Source organism: Pteronotus mesoamericanus, unplaced genomic scaffold (genome assembly GCF_021234165.1).
Source record: "Pteronotus mesoamericanus isolate MK-2021 breed Mesoamerican mustached bat unplaced genomic scaffold, CSHL_Meso_final contig_116, whole genome shotgun sequence".
Classification (NCBI taxonomy): Eukaryota; Metazoa; Chordata; class Mammalia; order Chiroptera; family Mormoopidae; genus Pteronotus; species Pteronotus mesoamericanus.
In genome coordinates, this window is record NW_026555027.1 from 10097670 (window position 1) to 10117485 (window position 19816).

Sequence of the window (19816 nt, forward strand, 5' to 3'; positions counted from 1 at the left end):
CTCTGCTGGTGTCCGTGGAAGCCACATTTCTTGGGATTGACTTAGACCTCTGTCAACTCTAGTAACACCCCAGCTTTAGGCTATGAATTCTGAATTTTAGTGCCCTTTAATGATTCACTTTATAGGTCACCATTGACTAGTCATAGCTGCATTGGAAAAAGAAAGGCGGAGAAATTGGGTTGGTTAGGCGCCAGGGAAAGGACTGGTTTGGGGTTATGTCACAGCCCTGGGCGGGGGGGGGGGCTGACTTTGGACTTCTCTGCTAAACCTGTGCGCAGGCCAAAGGCTTTTCTGAGCATCTGATTAAAGCTGTTGCATTTTCACTAAAAAGATGCCCTGGGTGTATCAACACCGTTTTGTATATAATTTTACTGTTTCCATGGACTTTGCGACCCCTCGATAAACACCTGCTCCGGGTTCAGCTGGGCAGCAGCTGTTTCTGTCCTCGTGGCGCTCACCACGTGGCCTTCCCATGTGCGGACAACAAACTCAGAATCCTTTGGCTCTACTCATGGAAACATCATGAGGGACATACTAGAACCTTCTAAGGACACCATCCCCGGTTGCCCCCACGCACTGGTGCATTTCTGCACTCGACTGCCTTTCCTTCCCCCAAGGGAAGGAAGGGCTCGCGACTTATGCACTTGGTCTTTATTTCTGTGATTGGCAAAAACATTTGTTTTCATCCTCTCAGCGCCTTCATTTTTCAGTTATTCTGCCCCCATTTTCAGTTATCTCCCAAAGGTTGAATGTATTTTTTTTTTTTAAAAGAAGAGTGTCAGTTTCATCGTACAAATGGAGATTTAGGGAAAATAGCAACTTGAATTATTGAGGAGTCTAAGGTAAAGCACTCTTGAATGGAAATGCCCCTGTTGATACGGTGCATTGATTTATTTCCAAATATTCAGCCAACTGTGCAATCTCAGTATATACATATTTAACTTGGCTGTGATGTACTATCTTTTATATATCATTAGATTTAAGTTTTTATGTCTCTGCTCATAAGAGACGCTGACCACTAACTTTAATCCCTGCAACACCGTTTGGCAGGCTTCCTCTCCAGGTGGTCCTGGCCCCAGGAGAGGGGTTCTGAAGTGTTCCTCTCTGTACCATCTGTGAGCTGCGTTCCCCTGGCCCACTTGCTCTTACCTTCCTTCTCTTTTGTTCCGATTCTCCAAGATTACTTTCCTTTTGCATCTTTTAGGATTTCTCCTAGTGAGGGTCTGTTGCTGTTATTTGTTTGAAATCATCTTATTTGTTGTCATTGCAAAGAGACTTTTGTTGGGTCCAGAATTCCAGGTCGGCAGCTTTTTCTCTCTGCACAGTTAGGATCTCAGCGCCCGCTGCTGACTTCTCTCAGTTGTCCCTTCAGTTAGCCAGGGAAGCTGCTGTCATTGTTGAAGTTGAAGTAGCAGTGATGACAGCTAAGGTGCTTTGGAGGCCTTCCCAGTCAGGACAGCTGAAAACCACCCTCTTCTGCAATTTCCTCTTTTGGTTTTCTCACGTTGGTCAGATTCCGTCGTCCCCCCGCACGGAGCCAGGATCCTTGGAGCCACCCAGGCTTCGTTTCCTTTCTCCGTCTGGACTGTTAGCTGCCAGGTTCTGCCCGTCACACCTCCGAGACATGTCCAATGCTGCCAGGCTCTGCCACGCCGCTGCCCCCAGACGTCTGCCCTGCCCCTGGCCCCAGCCCTCTAGCCGTCAGAGCGGCCTTTCTGAAAACAGACTGGATTTTCTTTCTTACGCAAAGTTTGTCCAAGGCGCCTTAGCAGAGAGGCCTTCCACCCTCCCTCTCTCCAGCAGCTCAGCCAAGGGCATCTCCCTACCTTCCTGTGCCCCCGGCTCAGTAACCCTGGCCCCTCTCGCATCCCCTCGCTGGTGCCCACTGGCGTCCATCCTTCTGTGGTAGGTGCCTGTGCTCAGGACTAACTAGGCGCTTAAAGTAGAAGCCACTATGAGAATAGGAAGAAGGTTTCTTTGTCTTAGCTTCCTTCGATCCATTGATTATTTACCTGTCGTTCACTTGTCTTGAGCCTATCAAGCCTTTGTATCTTGGAATAATTGGTTTCGCTAAACATCAGAGAATCTGCTCCTTTGAAATCTTTGTTTAACTGTACACTCATGTAATGGATTTATGCAGCTGCGAGGTAGAATATGAGAGTACTTATTTTTTGGCAGAGTGAAGCCTTAATTTTCAATCTAATTAAATTATAATGATAAATATCATTTAAAAGGGAACACAATTACTTCATTTAATCAATATGATTGTTACTGGCATAGCCAATCCATCCAATGCTGAGTGATATATTTATTTTAGCACAACTAGTTCTGTACTTGCTATTGGTGCTAGGCACGTTCAGCCTTGCACAGCCCCTATTTTAACCAGCATAGCTATGGCATTTGAATTTCCTCGTGTCAAGAGCCAGTTGGATAGGAACCTATTGTAGAAGCCCCTCCAGCTTGACTAAGTTGGGGGTCATTGCTATTTTTGGGGGTAGGGATGTCCTAAGCCTGGGCGCATTCAGCAGAAGAAGGCTCCGGAAAGGCGTGGGGCTGGGTTGCCCACCTGAGTGCGTCAGGAGCTGGAGGGCACAGAGCTGCCCAGCTGCTCGGCTTTCTCTTCGCCATTCCATCCCTCTGCTTCCCCGCTTTCAGGTTTTTAGGTGGCCCCACGTCTGCTCATTTCACCTGGTGGATCCAGGCAAGTTGAGGAGGCAGGATCGTGGCTCTCAGCCTGTTTACTGACTTGCTTCCTGTCCCCAGGCCACAGCTCCTGTGCCACTTCCTCCTCAGTTTCCCTCTGATTCTCTTAAGCAGGAAAGATAAAGCCTCCGCTGTCCTGACTTTTCTCACGCTCTTGTCACCCTCTGCACCTGCGGAGTGTTAGCTCTCCTCTTGTCAACCGCAGATGGCTGGCAGGTGGCCCTGGTCAGCAGTCATGTGGTTAATCGTATAGCAACTCCTTGGTCCTGTCACTACTGGGGTGGTCCTAGCAGAGCCCCAACATGCAGCACAGGGGAATCTGAGCCGTCACAACTGGGAGATGTGCGAGGGCCTTGAAACTGGTCAGTTCTCACCCATGAGTACCAGTGGCTGTGACAGGGCCTCCGGTGGCCTGGGGGAACGTCCTGCTGACTGCACAGGACGGGCTCCTGCACACTCAGACGCACCTTGTCTGCACTCCAGCCTCAGTCTCCCAGATCACTCAGGGACCCTCTGGTTCCTGCTGTGGGGGTTAGCGTACAGCTCTGCCCGAGGACTTCCCTTCATTTGGATGGTGGTTTGTTTATCAACAAGAAAAATATTGATATTATACAGGTTTTGGAACTATATGAGCATGTGGGATTGCTCTCTTCAGTGACTTGCTGGTTGAAACCATCCTTGTGCAGAGAGGGAATGACGTTCAGACGTCCTTTCACAGCCCCATGCCTGTGCACAGGTGGCCCGGGGCTCCTCAGCCCGGACAGCAGGGGTGGGGAGGAGCCTGGGCCTGTGCGGTTCTGTCCGCGCTAACACACATGCTCACCTTGCAGAAGGGAAGCTCACACAGGCCTGGCCTGAGGCCACATTCCTTGGCCTGTGCTTGGTGCCTGTTGGCTCTCGTGTGTTGGGAGCAGAAATGGATTGTGCGTATTCCCTGTGCATCTGCCTGTCCTGGCAGGAGGGATAAAGACATGATCCATTAGCGTGTGTCAGCTTTAAACAAATCATAAGAATACATTAAAAAGAACTTAAACTTGTAGGAAGAAGACTTTTAATTATTTATTATTCGAGTTCACATCTGAAAGGGTGAAAAGCATCTAATACTGAGTTAAATTAATATAAATAATTTAATCTTTTTATTACACAGAGTGAAGTCTTTCAAGTTGGGCGTGGAGACCTTGAGAAGCAGCTGACGAAACGCACTGGCCAAGTGTACGTTCTGATGATCTCAGCCCCACACACACGGACAGAGGCCTGGCCCTCAGATCAGAGCAGGCACAGGAACTGAACTGATTCCAAGGTAGGCTAGAACCTGTAAACATTGCTAACATTTGCCTGGTGAAAAATGAATTCTGTTTGATTTAAGCCTATCATGCCCTCCAAAGTGAGTTTTATCGAGTCTCCCCCAGCAGAGGTTACTGTTGCTGTGGATTCCTCTGAGATCGCCCACAAGTCCCCAGGCGCCCTGCAGGCAGGAGCTGTGCGACCCTCCGGCAGCTCTGCAGCCGGGGGCTGCCTCTGGTCTCAGGTCATCGTGGGAGGGTTGGTGCCTCCTTCCAGCCTTTTACCATAAATCATTTCCTTTGAGATGATTAGAAGTTTCTTTACTTATTTTTGGTGGCTGTTATGTGATTCAGCATCCGCTTTTGAGAGAAGCTGAGACAGGTCTTTGGGGAGCAAAGCTGCGCCCACATCTGACCACTGAGTGTGTGCCTGGAAAGGCCCCGCCGCCGGTCATTTCTGAGTCTGTAAGTGTCAGGAATGTGGGGGAACTGGTTCCCAGGGAGACCTGTAAAAGAAGTTGGCTTGGCCCTCAGCTAACGCTCTGTCTTTGGCACCCAGGCAGCGAGGCTGTGAGGGGCGCCTTTGCGGTTGCTTTGTCCATGGCTTGTGCCCAGAGTGGAGCTGATTTTCAGCCACAAATCCCCTTGCAGCCTCATCTGCCACATGAAAGCAGCTTTTCTGTGACTTTATTCGCTGAAAGGTAGGATCCCAGGGCTGGCATGGGGTCGGAAGGGGACATTGTGTTTCGCGCTGCTGACTGAAGTGTGACCACCTGCGAGTAACAGGCCTCGGGTGTGGACGGTCACATTAGTGACGTGGAAGAGCAAGTACTTTTATCCAGTGTAAACATGCATTAGAGAAATGAAGTGTTCATATTCTTTTACACAAATAAATTGTCCTTAAAGCCATAGAAGAAATAATCAGGCCAAAGGAAGCCCGTGCTGAGAAAGCCAAGACGCGGGCTGCAGTTGGGACATTATGAGTCACGTCTCCTCCTGAACCCGCGCCGACAGCAGGGCCGCTGAGAGGGCAGCGGGCGGAGGGCTCTTGGCAGGGCGGTCCGCGCCAGGGCCCCTGTGGTCCTGCTCCGGCCTCCTTTTATTTGCCCTGCGCCGGTGCCCAGGTAAGGACCGCGGAGCAGGTGGCACAGTCTCCTGGTGTGTTCTGTGTACGTGGGGGGCCCCTGTCTTTCCAGCGTGGGCCCCGAACACTCCTTCTGCCCAGCTGGAGGCCTCTGCCCAGGCTGAGATGGGGGCGGGGGGCACGTCGAGCTGCTGACGTGCCGATTCAGGGAAAGTGATGGGGGTGCTGCTGGTAGGCGGAGGCACGTCTCCCAAAGCGGGTTCAGAGCTTCGGAGTCTGTTACTTTAGGACCCGCAGTTCACAGAGCCTGGGGCAATGTTCAGGAAAGGCCTGTGCTGTACCCTGGACCCACTTCTCGCTTTGCCTGACACATGTGCTGAGCACCTGTGGGCAGGACCGACCCAGGCCTCGGGACCAGATGGACAGAGCAGCTGGTGGGACAGAGAACAGCCAAACTGTCACCACCAGGCGAGGTCGCCCATGAGAGAGATCAGCAGAGGAGGGATGGCGGCCCTCCGAGGGGGCGGCATTGGAGCGAGGACGTGGGAGGGACCCCGACGCCATGAGGAGGCGCGGGCCTGGCCTGCCTCCTCTTCCCCAGACCCCTGCGTGGCAGCAGGTGTAAGGGCGCGGGGGGGCCCGCTGGTGGCCGCGGGCCGGGGAAACTAGTTGGCAAGGAACAACAGGGAGCACAGAAACTCCGTCACCTCTACAGTGTTGGGTGCAAATCATACATATGTTGTTCTTAGGAGCCTATTGGTCATTTTCTTCTAGCTGTTTTGTGTCCGGTCATGACTAAAAATAAAATAACGGGAGCAGAAACCTTCAGGCTGATGTGTGAAAAACAACGAGACTGGTTCGTGGACGCAGGGAGGCGGGCATCCTCCCGCCCTTGCTGCTTTCCAGTTTCTCCAAAGGCCCCCTCTGCAGCAGGGGCTTGTGGGAACGCAGTAGTGCCCTCTTGTGGACAGCTCCCACGCTCCTGGCGTGCGGTAGAGAGTTCTGGAAGATGGCCCTGACTACACCATCACCCCAGCCCAGCTGTGCCCAGCACCAGACCTGCACCACCGCTGGCTACAGGCACACCTGCCTGGTGTTACAGCTCAGATGACTGGCAGACGTGGGCGAGGGCATTCAGTGTGGCCTCTCCACCACGCCCTCACATTGTGGCGAGAGATCCATGGGCCCCATTCCAGAAGCTGCTAGAGGAAGGGGCAGGGTTCTCTTCTTCCACTGGCATTTCCCAGGCAGACATGGTCTTTGGGCTCAACACGGACAGTCTGGTGGGCTTAGGGTCGTGGTGTCAGCTGGTGCTGTGACAGCGGTGGGGAGAGAGGTGGCCTGTCCTGGAGGCAGGGGTGGGGAACTTCATGGGGTGAGGGGGAGCCCAGCCTTGAGAGGGGAGCTTGTGTCACCCAGGCGGTCGCAGGGGGAGGGGAGCACGGGGCAGGAGGGGCTGCGGAGCAGGGGCAGCAGACAGCAGCAGTAGCCTGGTGGGCCAGAGAGGCTGTGGCTGTGGGAGGGGGCGTGGCGGGAGGGGCCTTGGGTGGATGCATGTGGGGGTGAGGGGAGAGACCAGACCTGTGTTTTGTTTTAATTTTTATCAAAGTGATGCCTTCAAAGTCAGACAAATACCATAATTTAGAAGGGCCTTTGATAAAAAGCAATGGTCCAAAGTCCTCACCTCCCTTAGAGGCTGCACTGATTTGTCTTAAAGGATTGTGGCTCTTCGTGTTTCTGGATTGTCCTGCGTTGGCACTGGCTGCAGGTGTCAGAGGCACAGCCTCGGGGAGAGCAGAGGCTGCCCCTCACAGGCAGACAGGGATGGAGTGGCGTTCTAGCTGTCAGCTCCCGGTGCTCTTTCTGTCCCGGTGTTCGACCTGCAATGTGTGCCAGAGAAAGTATCACAAAGCCACGTGATTGCTATTCTTGAGAAGGTTCCCAGGAGCCGTCATGTGACACTTGTATTTTCATCCCAGCGGACTTGCCTTTAGTCGGGTGACCATGGCAGTTAGGTGACTGGAAACGTGGGTGCTCTGCCTCACCAAAGAAGGGAGGAATGGATGTTGGTTCACAGGTGGCAACCCCTGGCATACTTCTCATTTCTAAATAATATACTTGCTCTTTTTTGATTTATAAGTTTTAGGCATTATCTGTTGACTTTCAGTTCACATAGAGGAGGATTTAGCTCATTTATCCTTCTTCTGCCTTCCCATCTGCTCCTGTGTCAGTTGGGAGTGCTTTTGGCTGAAAGTAATGGAAAACATGACCTACAGTGGCTTAAACAATTGGGGATTTATTTATTTGTTTCATTATAGGTAATGCACAAGTAGATTTTTACTAGTGTTAAATTAGAGCACAACCACATTAGGAGTCTGGGCCAGTGTCTGCACTTTTCTGAACTGCACTTTTCCCTCATGGTTGCAATGTTGCTGCCACAGCTCCAGTCTTCACATCTACATTCAAGGCAGGAACAAGTGGGAAGGAACAGGCAGTACAGCCCATGTTTGTCCTTTCTATTGGTGCATTCAAGAAGCCTCCAGCATATTTTTACTTATATCTCATTGGCCAGAACTGTGTAGGGCATTCAGCTGTAGTCATAAAGGAGGAGGATCACTGGGTTAGCCAGCCAGGATGGGCAGCCTCGTTCCTCTGCTGGTCATCTCAGAACTTTTCGTGCTGCCTACTTGTCCTTGTTGTCTGGACCTCAGACATCTGGCTCCCCCCTGCCCCCCGTTGAACATGTAGAAGCGCTTACACTACCACGCTTGTCACCTCTTCCCATCCTGTACTGGTCAGCTTCTGCCAGGTTTGCTTTTCTGTTTCTTTTCGCATTATTGAAGTAGGAAACTTCATTTTATTCTATACCCACAGTTCAGTCAGTCTCAGATCCACAAACGGCATTTGTGCAGTCTATTATGATCTGCAAATGTTCACAGAACCGAGTGAAACGCATGCGATCGCAGTTCCTCTTCCATGTCCCACCCTGGGACTTCCCTGCGGGCAAAGGAAGACATCAGCCCAACTTCCCTTCTACCACCCTCCGATGGCCACGAGTCACCGCATTTGGTTTTCGTTGTCATTGGATCATGCCTTTTGCTTCGCTTTTATCCCCTCCTGCCGCCTCGCGATGCCCGGGCGCTGGGGCCGAGGGTGAGAACGGCTGCAGACCTGGCCGTCCCTGCGAGCGTCCTGTAGTGGGCCAGCTGCCAGTCCTCTCGCCTGTGCAGTGACAGCGGCCACGGTGACAAGGAGCATGAATCGCCTTGACCTGTGTCAGCGAGTATTAGTGCTAAGCCTTTATTTTCTCATTGAGAGAGGACCACCTGCTTTCTTTACTTTCAGTATGAAACTAAAGTCTTTTACAGCTTTTTCATACTGCTTTTGGAATATACATTCATTCCTTCATTTTTCTTGAGAGCTCTGTGTTGGTCTAGTTTATTTCGAATTGAGTCTATGACTTTCTTATACAGTTTTTTCCTGGGATTTGTGTTTTCAAGCTGGATTTATTGTGGTATAATGTACATACAGTAAAACTCACCCATTTTAAATGTACAGAGTGATGTGTTGTGACAGATGAGTGCAGTTAGCGCACGTTTCCTTCATCCCAGAGGTGCCCTCTTGCCCACGCAGATGTCTGGATCCACGTCCGGAGTGGCCCGCCTGACGTCGGTGTCCGGTGACATAGTGTGTGTCTGACAGAACGCCAAGGCCCCGTGATGGGGGCAGGCCGGTGCCCACGGCAGGCCCAGCGAGAAGAGCCTGTCTTTGGGTCACTGCAGTGGACAGCTTCAGGCAGTAGGTGGTGCTGTAGGACCGCGTTAAGAGGGTGGGGAAGCGGCTACTAAGAAAAAAAACTCCCATTTTCAGGGCATTGGGACATTTTTCCATGCCTGCCCTCTGTGAGCCCCGATACCAGTTTCCTTCGGAAAACTTTCTGTTCACTGGCTTTATTTTAACCATTTTAAAGGACCCATGAGACAGTATGTGGAATACTTGCAGCTGGTTTAGTTCAATGAGTGATCTCATTTGTAAATGAAATTTTATCAAATAATTGCTAAATTTAATTACAATAAATTGAGTCTCTGGAGGGGCCTGACTGCATTATGGAACTGAAAAGAACAGTTCATACGTCTGTTCCAGTTTTTAAAAAATGTTTGCTTTGACTTGGGCTGGTGAACACACAGCACGGCATACGGCAGGTGTGTTGTGGAACTGCACACCTGAAACCTGTGATTTTGTTAACCAGTGTCACCCAAAATAGTCCAATAAAAAGGAAAAAAATGTTATTTTGCTTATATAGTTTACGTGTAACATTTTATGGTTCTACTATTTCAGCTTACTATTTCAAATAAAAAATAATTAAGATAAAAAGCAAAAAAAAAAAAAATAGCCTATACTGTCAAGTTATAAATGTGCGGTGACAGATTGTCAATTTTAATTAGTGTATAATAAGGTTGTCAGTTTTAAGTGTACAGTTTGTAAATTAACCAACATTTGTGTGTGTGTGTGTTTGGTCTTTGTTGCCAGTATGAAGCAAAGGAATGATATAAATATTGAAGTTTTAAACTCTGTCTTCCATAAACCCTCACCCTGCCTCTGTCATCCCTTACCAGCCTTGTCCAGTGAACCACATCCCCACTTCTGTCTCCTGCCCGCCCCTCCCCCACCTGCTCTTCTCAGCCTGAGTGAGCAGCTGTGTGGGGACAGGGCCCAGATGGCTGGGTCTCCCCAAGCAGCTGCCCAGACCCACGATGTGAGCCAGGGGCTAAAAGCCTTTGCTCAGATCCTGCCGCCAAGTCCTGGGAGGCTGGCAGTTGAGAGGGAAGGGAGACAACAGCCAGCGGGCCTCTCTGGCCAGAGCGAGAGAGGGACCTGCCTCAGACCCCCCCTTTTCAGGAGCGGCTCAGGGCCAGACCCAGCTCTCCCAGGAGCCTCAGAGTGATTGCCCCCCGCCCCACCCTGTTCCCCTATCCCCCCAGGCTCTGGGCAGCTTGGGGGATAGAGGTCTGGGAATGGGGTGGAGCTCAAGGTTAGGCTGTTGAGTCTGTAGAGGTGGGACACAGTGCACCAGGACTCTGCACTTCCTGGTGGGGGTGCTGATGCGCTCCCCAGAATTGAAGGGCGGCCTGGGGGGCCTGGTTGGTCGTCACACTCTCCTTTCCTTAGAGCTTGGCTGTAGACCATTGCTGCCCTCCGGCCCGACTTGACTCCTTGGTCTGTCGTGCTTCAGTCTCGACACCCTTAGGATTCTTTATTCATGCATTTTGGTGATATTGCTGAGAAACCTGCGTTTTCATGCTTTTTGTCACCTTTTTGGTGCACACGGGTGTGTGGTTGGTGGCACATTCAGACCTTGATTGTTGGGGAGTTTCTTCCTCCCTGTTCCCTGTTGGCATGTCCTGGCCTTAGGCTCACAGTGGCCTTTGTCTCCACCATGCCTGCCCAGCTGCGCTGTCTCTGCTCCCTGGCTAACTCTTTTTTTCTCCATTTAGCCTTGTTTCGGTTTTCGTTTGGACCTGATCATCTTGTCCTTTTTGTACATCCTTGTACAGACATATGTTCATGCTATTTCTCTAATCTACATATTTTTCATTAAAAAAAAAAAACAACACTGGAATTATTTACAGTAGATAAACTCACCCAAAGGTTTTCTGCTCTAGAATGGGCAAAATTTCTTTGTCGTCTTTGAAGGACCATCTGGTTTTACTTTATGTTTCAAAAGGTTTGTGTTCTATTTTGTTTTTAATAATCAGTTATAGTAAGTGTTGTTTTTAAAGGATGATTCAAAACTAATCCTTAAAGAAATACCCATCAATTTAGTTTAGTTCAAAATTTATATTCAGACTTTTTTTTTCCCCTTTACACTTTGCCCCCTAACTATGTTCAGACTTAAAACAGCATCTTTTCAACCTTTCCCCCAGGCTGTAAGTAGGACCCAGTGCTCTCCCTGTGTAGGTCCAGGCCTCACAGATCTGAGCTGTCCTCTGCTGCCTGCGTTTATCTGCATGCCACCTGAGCCATCTGTGGGCCACCTGAGCCATCTGTGGGCCCCTGAGCCATCTGTGGGCCACCTGAGCCGTCTGTGGGCCACCATAGCTGTCTGTGGGCCACCATAGCTGTCTGTGGGCCACCTGAGCCATCTGTGGGCCCCTGAGCCATCTGTGGGCCACCTGAGCCATCTGTGGGCCCCTGAGCCATCTGTGGGCCACCTGAGCCATCTGTGGGCCCCTTGAGCCATCTCTGGGCCACCATAGCTGTCTGTGGGCCACCTGAGCCATCTCTGGGCCACCTGAGCCATCTGTGGGCCACCATAGCTATCTGTGGGCCACCATAGCTGTCTGTGGGCCACCTGAGCCGTCTGTGGGCCACCTGAGCCATCTGTGGGCCACCATAGCCATCTGTGGGCCACTCGAACCATCTGTGAGCCCCTGAGCCATCTGTGGGCCAACCGAGCCATCCCTGGGCCCCTGAGCCATCTGTGGGCCCCTGAGCCATCTGTGGGCCACCCAAGCCATCTGTGGGCCACCCGAGCCATCTGTGGGCCACCCGAGCTATCTGTGGGCCCCTGAGCCATCTGTGGGCCCCTGAGCCATCTGTGGGCCACCATAGCTGTCTGTGGGCCACCTGAGCCATCTGCCTGCCACGGTCTGTGACTGCTTTCTCATTTCTGGTCACTTTAGGCTATTGGAACTAATTAAAGGGCCTTCAAATTAAGGGCCTTCCCCCCCCCCCTCCTTCTTTTTGTTTCCTAAACCTAATACCTGCAATACTTATTTGAGAAATGTAGATTTTGATTGTAATCCAAAATTCCTTGATAAAGTCACCTTAAGAATGAAAGAAGCTTAATTGAATTTCATGACCTTGAGTGGAGGAATGTTGCAAGTAGACTGAAGACTAGACTCATCCTAGTCTATTTGAAACCATCTTAATATGGAAAACAGAACTGTGTTAAAGAAATGCACATGTTATTTTGACTTTAAAAAGTTTTGAGGAATCTTAACATACTAAAAAAAGTAAACCTGAGTAGTCGCGTATTTGCTTTCATTGGGCAGCCATGTAGGAGAGGGAAGAGTGTGGAGGGTCCCAGATTCTGCTGCTTCCCCGGGGTGTGACCTTGGACAAGCTACCCAGCCTCGCTAGCTGCCGGACTCACCCTCATAAAGTGATGGTGCTGATGATATGACAGCAGCTAAAGCCCAGGTGGCGACCGTGTTGTCACCCGACTGTCCCGCAAGGCTAGGATCTGTGCTGTGACCACCATCCGTGTTGTACAGATCAGGACTCTGAGGAGCCATGACGGTAGGAACTTTCTCGGTGGAGGCCGAGCAGACGTTGCACCAGGGGGACCTGCCTGGGGTCAGTGCTGGTGCCCCGCTGCACAGTCATGCCCACGGTGGTGCATGGCACGGCTCCACTCCTGGAGGCTGGAATGTGGTAAGACGCAGTGGCCGTGTCCGGTCTGCCTGTGGTGCAGTCACCTCAGTGTCTCCTTTACTGAGACTCGGTGAAGTCTGAGTAAGCTAATATGTGTGTCGTGATTGGCAGGCCACTTTAAACTCACACCGCACGCTGTGCCCCGTGGCGGCTCCCTCACCAGCTCCCTGCCCATCCCTCCCCTCCTAACCTCCCAGCAGTGGCGCACTTCCCGGTGCACCTCCTGGCGCACCTCCTGGCACTGTCTGTGCCCGTGACTCGGTGACTCATGACTCGGGAATCCCATCCCTCTCACCTCTGCATCGGTGAGTCCCCATGCCCAGAGAGTCCTCATTTTGTCCAGACTCAGACCTGGGTCCACAGCCTCTTCTTTTGGGGATTCACAGATACCTCCAAACTCAGATGGAAAACCCAGCTCCTGGTCCCGCAGCCCCTGGCCGTTCCTGTCTCGGCGGCCCCATCCTTCAGCCTCTCAGCCCCTAAGCCAGGGCCACGCTTTCTCTCCCGCCACTCACCTAAGCCACCGGGGAAGTTGTCAGCATACATCCAGAGTCAGGTTATTTCTCACCTTCTCCACCGCCTTCAGTGCTCTGAGCCACCGGCCCTGTCTGTACGGAGCTCCCAACCAGTCAGCCCTGTCCCCATGGGGACGCTCTTCTTCCCCAGGGACCCAAGGCCAGAAGCAATTTAAAACTCCAGGGCAGAGTGACTGCCACATCCTGTGCTGGCCCAGGAGGCTCCATGAACTGACCCTCCAGGACCTCTCAGCCTTCGCCTTTTCCACCCCGGCTCCTGGCTGTTCCTGGGATGGCTGCGCTGCTCAGGGGCGTGGCCCTCCTGGGTTCTAAGGATGCTCTTCCCGGTGTCCCATCTGTGGCCGTACTGCCTTCATGTCCGTTTCCTTGTGGCTTCCCTCAAAATGCGAAACCCACCTCCACTGCCTCCTGCCCACCATTCTCCCTGGCGGCACCTGTCTCCTCAGACATGCGCCCCAGGTCATTTCGTTGCGTAGGTGCGCTGTTGGTCATCCTTCTTGTCCTCCTTAGAATGTAGGCTCCTGAAGAGAGGCCTCACTGCCCTTTTGCTCCCCGACACGCCCCAGGCACTGGGAACCAGCCTGGCATGCAGAGGGGTCCACCCGCTGTTAGTGACATGAATGAATGAGTGTTGGCTGTGTTTCTTATTAACAGGTATTTATGGGGTACTTTGTGTTATTATTATTATTTTTAATCCTCACCTGAGGATATGTTTATTGATTTAGAGAGAGAGGAAGGGAGAGAGGGAGAGAGAAACATTGATGTGAGAGAGAAACATCAATTGGTTGCCCCCTGGACGTACCCCAACCAAGGATCAAACCCACCACCTAGGCATGAGCCCTGACTGGGGATTGAACCTGCAACCTTTTGGTGTGCAGGATGACACGCCAACGAACTGAGCCACCCGGCCAGAGCTGGGGTACTTTAATATTAAATTAAATAATGTTATAATTTCCCATGTGTTGATTATATGTAAATAATTAATGAATGACTCGTTTAGAGAGTTCAGAATTTTAATGGAATAAACTTTTTTTTTCTCTTCTGGTAAGAGTGGAAAAATAGTTTTTAAGAGTTTTATCCTAAATTAATATTCTAGGAACATTAAATTTTGGAGACTTTACTCTGAGGACATAGATAAAAATAAAATTAATTAGATACCAGGATTGTCAGATGCTAAATGGCGTGTGGCTATTTATGACATTCTCCTAGAATTCAGTAGTTATTAACTTGCAAAGACATGACAGCTGAAGTCGGAAATTGATATACTTCTAAAGTGGGAAAAAAGAGCGTTAAAGTATTTTTTTCAATTATAAACTGTCAATTTAATGGTCACAGAAACCAGATCTGCTGTGTTAAATTATCGCTGCTCTGCTGTGAATCTCTCGACCCTCCCGAACGCAGGCTTCTATTTTTACGTTCCTCTGAAATAGTCCTGGAGGTAGAAGCAAGGCTCGGGAAGGGGGGGAAGAGGAAAATGATAGATGCAGAGTTAGGACATTACTTTAGCTCTGGTGACTTTCTGGGCAATGACTAAAATAAATGTCTGCAGTCAGAGCGGATGCTGCGGCAGGGCTGTCTCCAGGCCACGGTGCACAAGCGCGCCTCATCCTGCTGCGGGGTCTGAATTACTCCGATTGTCAAGAAAGCAAAAAATACGGCATTTATTATGTTTGGAAGATTTACTGTGCATTGGGGGGGTGTCATTTGATGAGGGAAAAAGAAACGATCACTTTATGAAATGAAAGCAAAGTATATGTAACTGGCATTTTTATCTAACTTATTAGGGTAGAGCAAATGTCAAGTAGGATTGCATAGCGTGATAGGACACTCGCTCGCCTCTGTATACAGACGATTACATGCAACCTAAGTAGACTTGGCATTATCAAGCCTAACAAGTCTAAAGAACTGTACTGAGGTCTCATTTGTACCCTGGGAGCTGCAGCTCTCATGGAGGTGCCTGAGTGACACCAGGGAGAGGCCAAGGCCACTGAAAGAAGCCTTGATCACTTACATTTCCCTGCACACACAGGAGCACTGGGTTTGGTCAGGAAGCAGAACAGAATGATGGGGAAGGCCTGGACCGGAGATGTTCACTGGGGCCTCTACGGGAGAGGCAGGGCCACGTAAAAGCGTGGGGTTGGGCAGCTTGAATAATCCTGGTGGTCTTTGAGCTATAAAGGTGGTCCCTAGGTGCCTGGTACCTACCTGGCCCAGCTTGATTTAGGGCAGGGGAAACATGGGCGTGGCACATGGGAGTTGGATAAGAAGGGCCCGCGGCCCCTCCTGGCTGAGCCCGCTGTGGCCCCTAGGAATGGTTAGCCCTGGGAAGTGTGGTCTCTCCAGGTCTGTAAGGCCCCGGGGTGGCAGAGCACCTAGAAAAAGAAAACATCGTTAATATAGTCTGCCTGTGAGGATTGGATGCCAAATAGGCAAATACAGACTCTAAGGAGGCACAGCTGGAGCAGCTGCCTCCACCGATGACATGGTGCACCTACCCCAGGACAGACGCACAGATGGCAGGATGACCCAGCAGAGGGCCTCCTATCATCTTTACATCTTTTGCAACATCAGCTGTAACCCCCCAGGTTAATTTTTACTGACAGCACCTCTCTTGCGAAGTGTTAACTTCACTGCAAGCAGCATCTTCTTTGATGGGTTCCTGAGAAGCTGCGCAGGGTCAGCGGGTGTTGGTCGTGTCGGGCCTGCACGGGTGCTGGTGTGGCCGACTCTCTGCCCGGGTGCTGGTGTGGCCGACTCTCTGCCCGTGCCGGGGCGGGCGGGCCCTTGAGTCGGGCCAGGCAGCCATTGTCACCACTCCCTGGCCATCAGGTTTACGTGTGCTTTGCCAAGTTTTCTTTTTACGAATACACTGGTTATAAATTGTGATATGTCTTGATGTCAACTGTTTCGTACCTTTTAGTTCAGGGTTATGAAGGAGGTGGAGAAATTATAATCTTCTCATTTCAAAGAAGTGGACAGGAAAGCTGTGATGTCACCCATGGCAACGTGGTCTCAGCTGGTGGTGGCCTCGCCGAGGACCATCCCTGTGGGGCCGGGGGTGCAGAGAGCACAGCCAGCTCCCAAGAGTGGCCTGGCCTCTTGGCCACCTCTTCCCAAGTGGAGGGTAAACGAGAAACTGCGCTCAGCTTCCTGGTGGAGCCAAACCCAAATGAAGTTCTCATGCAGAGAGATCATGGAGGTTTATTTTTTTTTCTTAAATGTGAGTGTCTCCAGCAGCTGGGAATGTTCCTTATTTTTCTCTGACTTATTTAAGCATTATTTTCCCCAGAATAATTTCATCATAAAGAATGTAGAATCCAAGACTATACTTTCAGGGATCATTTCTATAGTTCGTTACTAGAGAAGTTTCGTTGAACGTGTGGAGCATGCAAAACTGTGAGGAAGAGGTGCAGCATTCTCTCCTGAGCGTGAGGCTGGCTTTTGGTGTTGCTTTTGTAATTGCCAATAACCATTGACAATCATTCTTCTCTTCCGCTGGAAGAGTAAGAGGAAGGGAATGTGGTCTGAGTGGTTAAAAAAAAGGGGGGGGGGCGGATCTGGAATCCAGACAACTTTTCAGCATCTACCCTATTTTTTTTAAATCCATGTTTGTTTTGCTCTGAACTGCACAGGACTCTGGAGGTATTAAACTCTTTCGCCTGGAGAAGAATGCTCTGGAAGTTCTGCATCCATTCCTCAAATTGTTTCTTCCTTGGTTCGGTCCCTGTGAGGAGACCCCTGGGACCAGTCTTGGCAGCTGCATGCTCCAGTCTCATCGTCTCAGAGGCTGGAGACCCTGATGTCGCAGGCTCTTCCCAGTGAGCTAGCTCCCCGCTGCAGAACTGAGCTCCCGGCTCACCCTTTGACTTCAGCCTGGTTAGGCACAGTGCGTGGCCATGTTCATGGTTAAGCATATAACTTGCTTTGGTGCATGACAAGGGAATATGTAATAAAGAAACCCACGGAAATCCCCAAACACAGTTTTTAAATGCAGTAAGTGACTGCATTCTAAAACAGGTTTTCTTGTATCTTACTTGAAATAAGTGAGAATGTTTATGTTTTCCTTTTCGATAGTCTCCTTCGTGGTCTTTTGATTCTGACTCCTGTGGTTGCCTTTGAAATCCTGTGTTAGAGACCTATGGCAAAGTGTAGCATGTCAGACTGCAGAGAGAAGGCGTTATTTGGTGTTGTTCAGGTGCTGCTTTTACCAAAATGGGGCATCATGGACACCTCAGGCCAAGCCTTTGGGGGCGCAGTAAAAGCACAGCAGCAGCAGCAGGAGAAGGCATCCAGCCCATGGCCGCGGGGCTGAGGGAGCTCCACCCGCCGTGGCACTGGCCGTGCAGGTACCAGCAGGACCTGACGCCCCAGGGCTACACACCGGCCCCTCTCCCCACCTCTGTAGGCCTCTGTTTCTTTGTTCTGCTCCCGGGTCCCCCCGGGGTCTCATAGGAGCCTGGTTCCGGGCTCCGCTCGGCCCCACCTTCTCCTCCTCCTCCTCCCTGAGGGTGGCCATAGGCTCGGTCCCACAAGGGCCGAGCCCCTGGGGGCTTCATGGGGTGGTCTGCGGGGCTCGCGGCACAGGCCTGTCCCAGCACTGTGGGGCGTCACTGTTGCCCCTGAGCCTAGGTCACAAGCTTAGATGCTGTAAGAAAAAAGGTGTTTTTTGCTTGCTGAAGGAATCCATCTGGACACAATGGCGGCCTTTGCCAGAAGCTTGTCTCCCCTCTCAACCCAAGGCCACGCTAGCCTCGTTGAATTTGTAAGCGACAGGACAGCCGTTGGGACATATGGCTACAAAGTCTACAATACTGACCTGGCCCCTGATCCACAGGGAGAGCATCTGCCTGGACCAGAGGATGTGAGGAGCCAAAGCTATAGGCACCATGTGCTGTGAGGTGTGTGCATGTGCACACCTTCATGAGTGCACGTGTGCGTGTGTGCACATGGCATGTGGGCCCCGCTGCCGGGCTAGTCGCACCAGCTATGCTGCCACCCCCCAGGCCGGGTAGCCAGGGTGAGGGGGTCGGGTCTGCTTCCTCGTCAGGAGCTTGGTTTGGGGTGGGGGCCGTGTCCGGCACTGTGGCGAAGGGCCAGCAACGGGACCGGCACCTGGGAACAGAGGTGGGAGAGTGATCCAGGGGCAGGCGGGCCAGTGGGCACAGGCCTGTGTGAGTCCGCCTCAGTGCCCCGTGGTCAGTGGTGCCTCTGGACTCTGGCTGGCTCTGTGCGGGGGTGTGGCAGCTGCAACTGCACAGGCTGTTTTGTGAAGTGTGCCCTCTTACACTTTTGTGCCCTTATTTCAGGCACTGTCTCTTATAAGGATGACAGAAATGTTTCACTTAACAGGACTTGGGGGACCCCCATTTCCCTGGAAAGCATCCCTGGCACATCTTTCCTCCCTGCTCACAGTGTTGTGTCCGTGATAGCCCTGAAGGGTTAACTGTCACATGTCACTCTGGGCGGCACTGTGGTGCTGGCGAGAGAGCCCCGAGTCTGCGGTCTGATGAATGAGCCCCGGCTGAGGAGGAGCGGCCCCACGTGCTGGCAGAGGGCTGGCCGCTGTCGCCTCAGCAGCACGGCTGAGGCGTTCGCAGGGAGAGGGGCGCGGGATGAGCCGGGGCTGGCTGCTGGCCGTGGCTCGGCTGCATGGCCTCGCTCGGCCCTGGGACTTCCTCCATGGGGGCCCCCTTCAGCACCACGGGACGCCGGTGTAAGAGGAGGCGCAGGAAACGCTGTGAGAGGAGAGGTGATGCATTCACTTTTATTCTAAAATGTAAAGTGTTGGACTTTAAATGCTGTGTAGGACCATTTTTGTGGGATTGCAGCTTTGTGAATTAATGTAGCCGCCAGTTAACTGTATATTTTCCTTGTAAAGGGCTCTCCTCTGTTGGCATTTTGTAGAATTTTAGACAGGGGCTGGCTTGAAAAGGCAGATTTAAAAACATGTCTATAAACATGTATAGAAATCATTTTTAGCTTCAATGTTTAAAGTATGTTTTAGAGATAGTGGTAAAACCATAAAAGTTTGTAGCTTTGCTTTATAATGGTTCACCCTTGGCTCCCACTGTGCATTAGTGACTTCTCTAACATTAAAAATACTTCTCCTGCAGAAGAAAATAAGACTGTGGCAACTATTGTTAAAATATTTTCCTTTAAAAAACATGGACAGCAAATTCTTTACACTCAACACTTTAGGTAATTTCAGACTTTAATTCAACTTGGTATTTTGAGACATCAAAATCTATTATTTTTCTTAACACTAGACTCAAAAGTTGTCCATGACTATGAAAATTACAAACTATTGGTTTTGGGAGGTGAATTGTTGCTTTAAAAGGCGTTTTGAGGGTGCTGTCTTCGTACGAAGTGCATGAACTCGCGGATACTGTCTCGGGCAGAGATGCCTGACTGAGGGGGCAGGGGGGGGTGCAGGGAGCGAGCCTCGTTTCCTGGGGCGTCGCCTTACCCTCCAGCTGATAGGACTAGACAGCCGTCCACCACGACAGCATCCTTGGGATGTTCCGTGGCAGGAGACTGTCATCCCTCAGGAAATAAAACGAGCCGCAGCTTTTAGTGGGGCTTCCTAAAAAGAAATCCGTTTCAGAGCCAGCAATCCTAGGAAAACAGCATCTTGCTCAATACAACAAAGAGGATTGTGCCAGGTGGGACCTGTGACTGGGAATGGTGACAGCATCATAACCTGTAGACCTTTGGGGGCACCTGCTCACTGTGGGTCCAGGACAAAGGGCGCTGTCCAGAGGGGCCTGGGTGTT

General features: G+C 51.2%; 1 protein-coding gene and 1 non-coding gene across 5 annotated transcripts in view; both read left to right on the forward strand.

Annotated features, from left to right (window-relative positions):
- ADARB1 (adenosine deaminase RNA specific B1) overlaps positions 1 to 19816 on the forward strand; it is a 104170-nt gene that overhangs the window by 40642 nt on the left and 43712 nt on the right. For all 4 annotated transcript variants that reach the window (XM_054579134.1, XM_054579126.1, XM_054579142.1 and 1 more), the window contains exon 2: positions 3851 to 4003. The gene's annotated coding sequence lies outside the window, so the exon portion shown is untranslated. The remainder of the gene's footprint in view (positions 1 to 3850; positions 4004 to 19816) is intronic.
- LOC129077228 (small nucleolar RNA U3) lies at positions 16363 to 16576 on the forward strand. The gene has a single exon (XR_008529794.1). It is a non-coding gene; the product is annotated as a small nucleolar RNA U3 (small nucleolar RNA).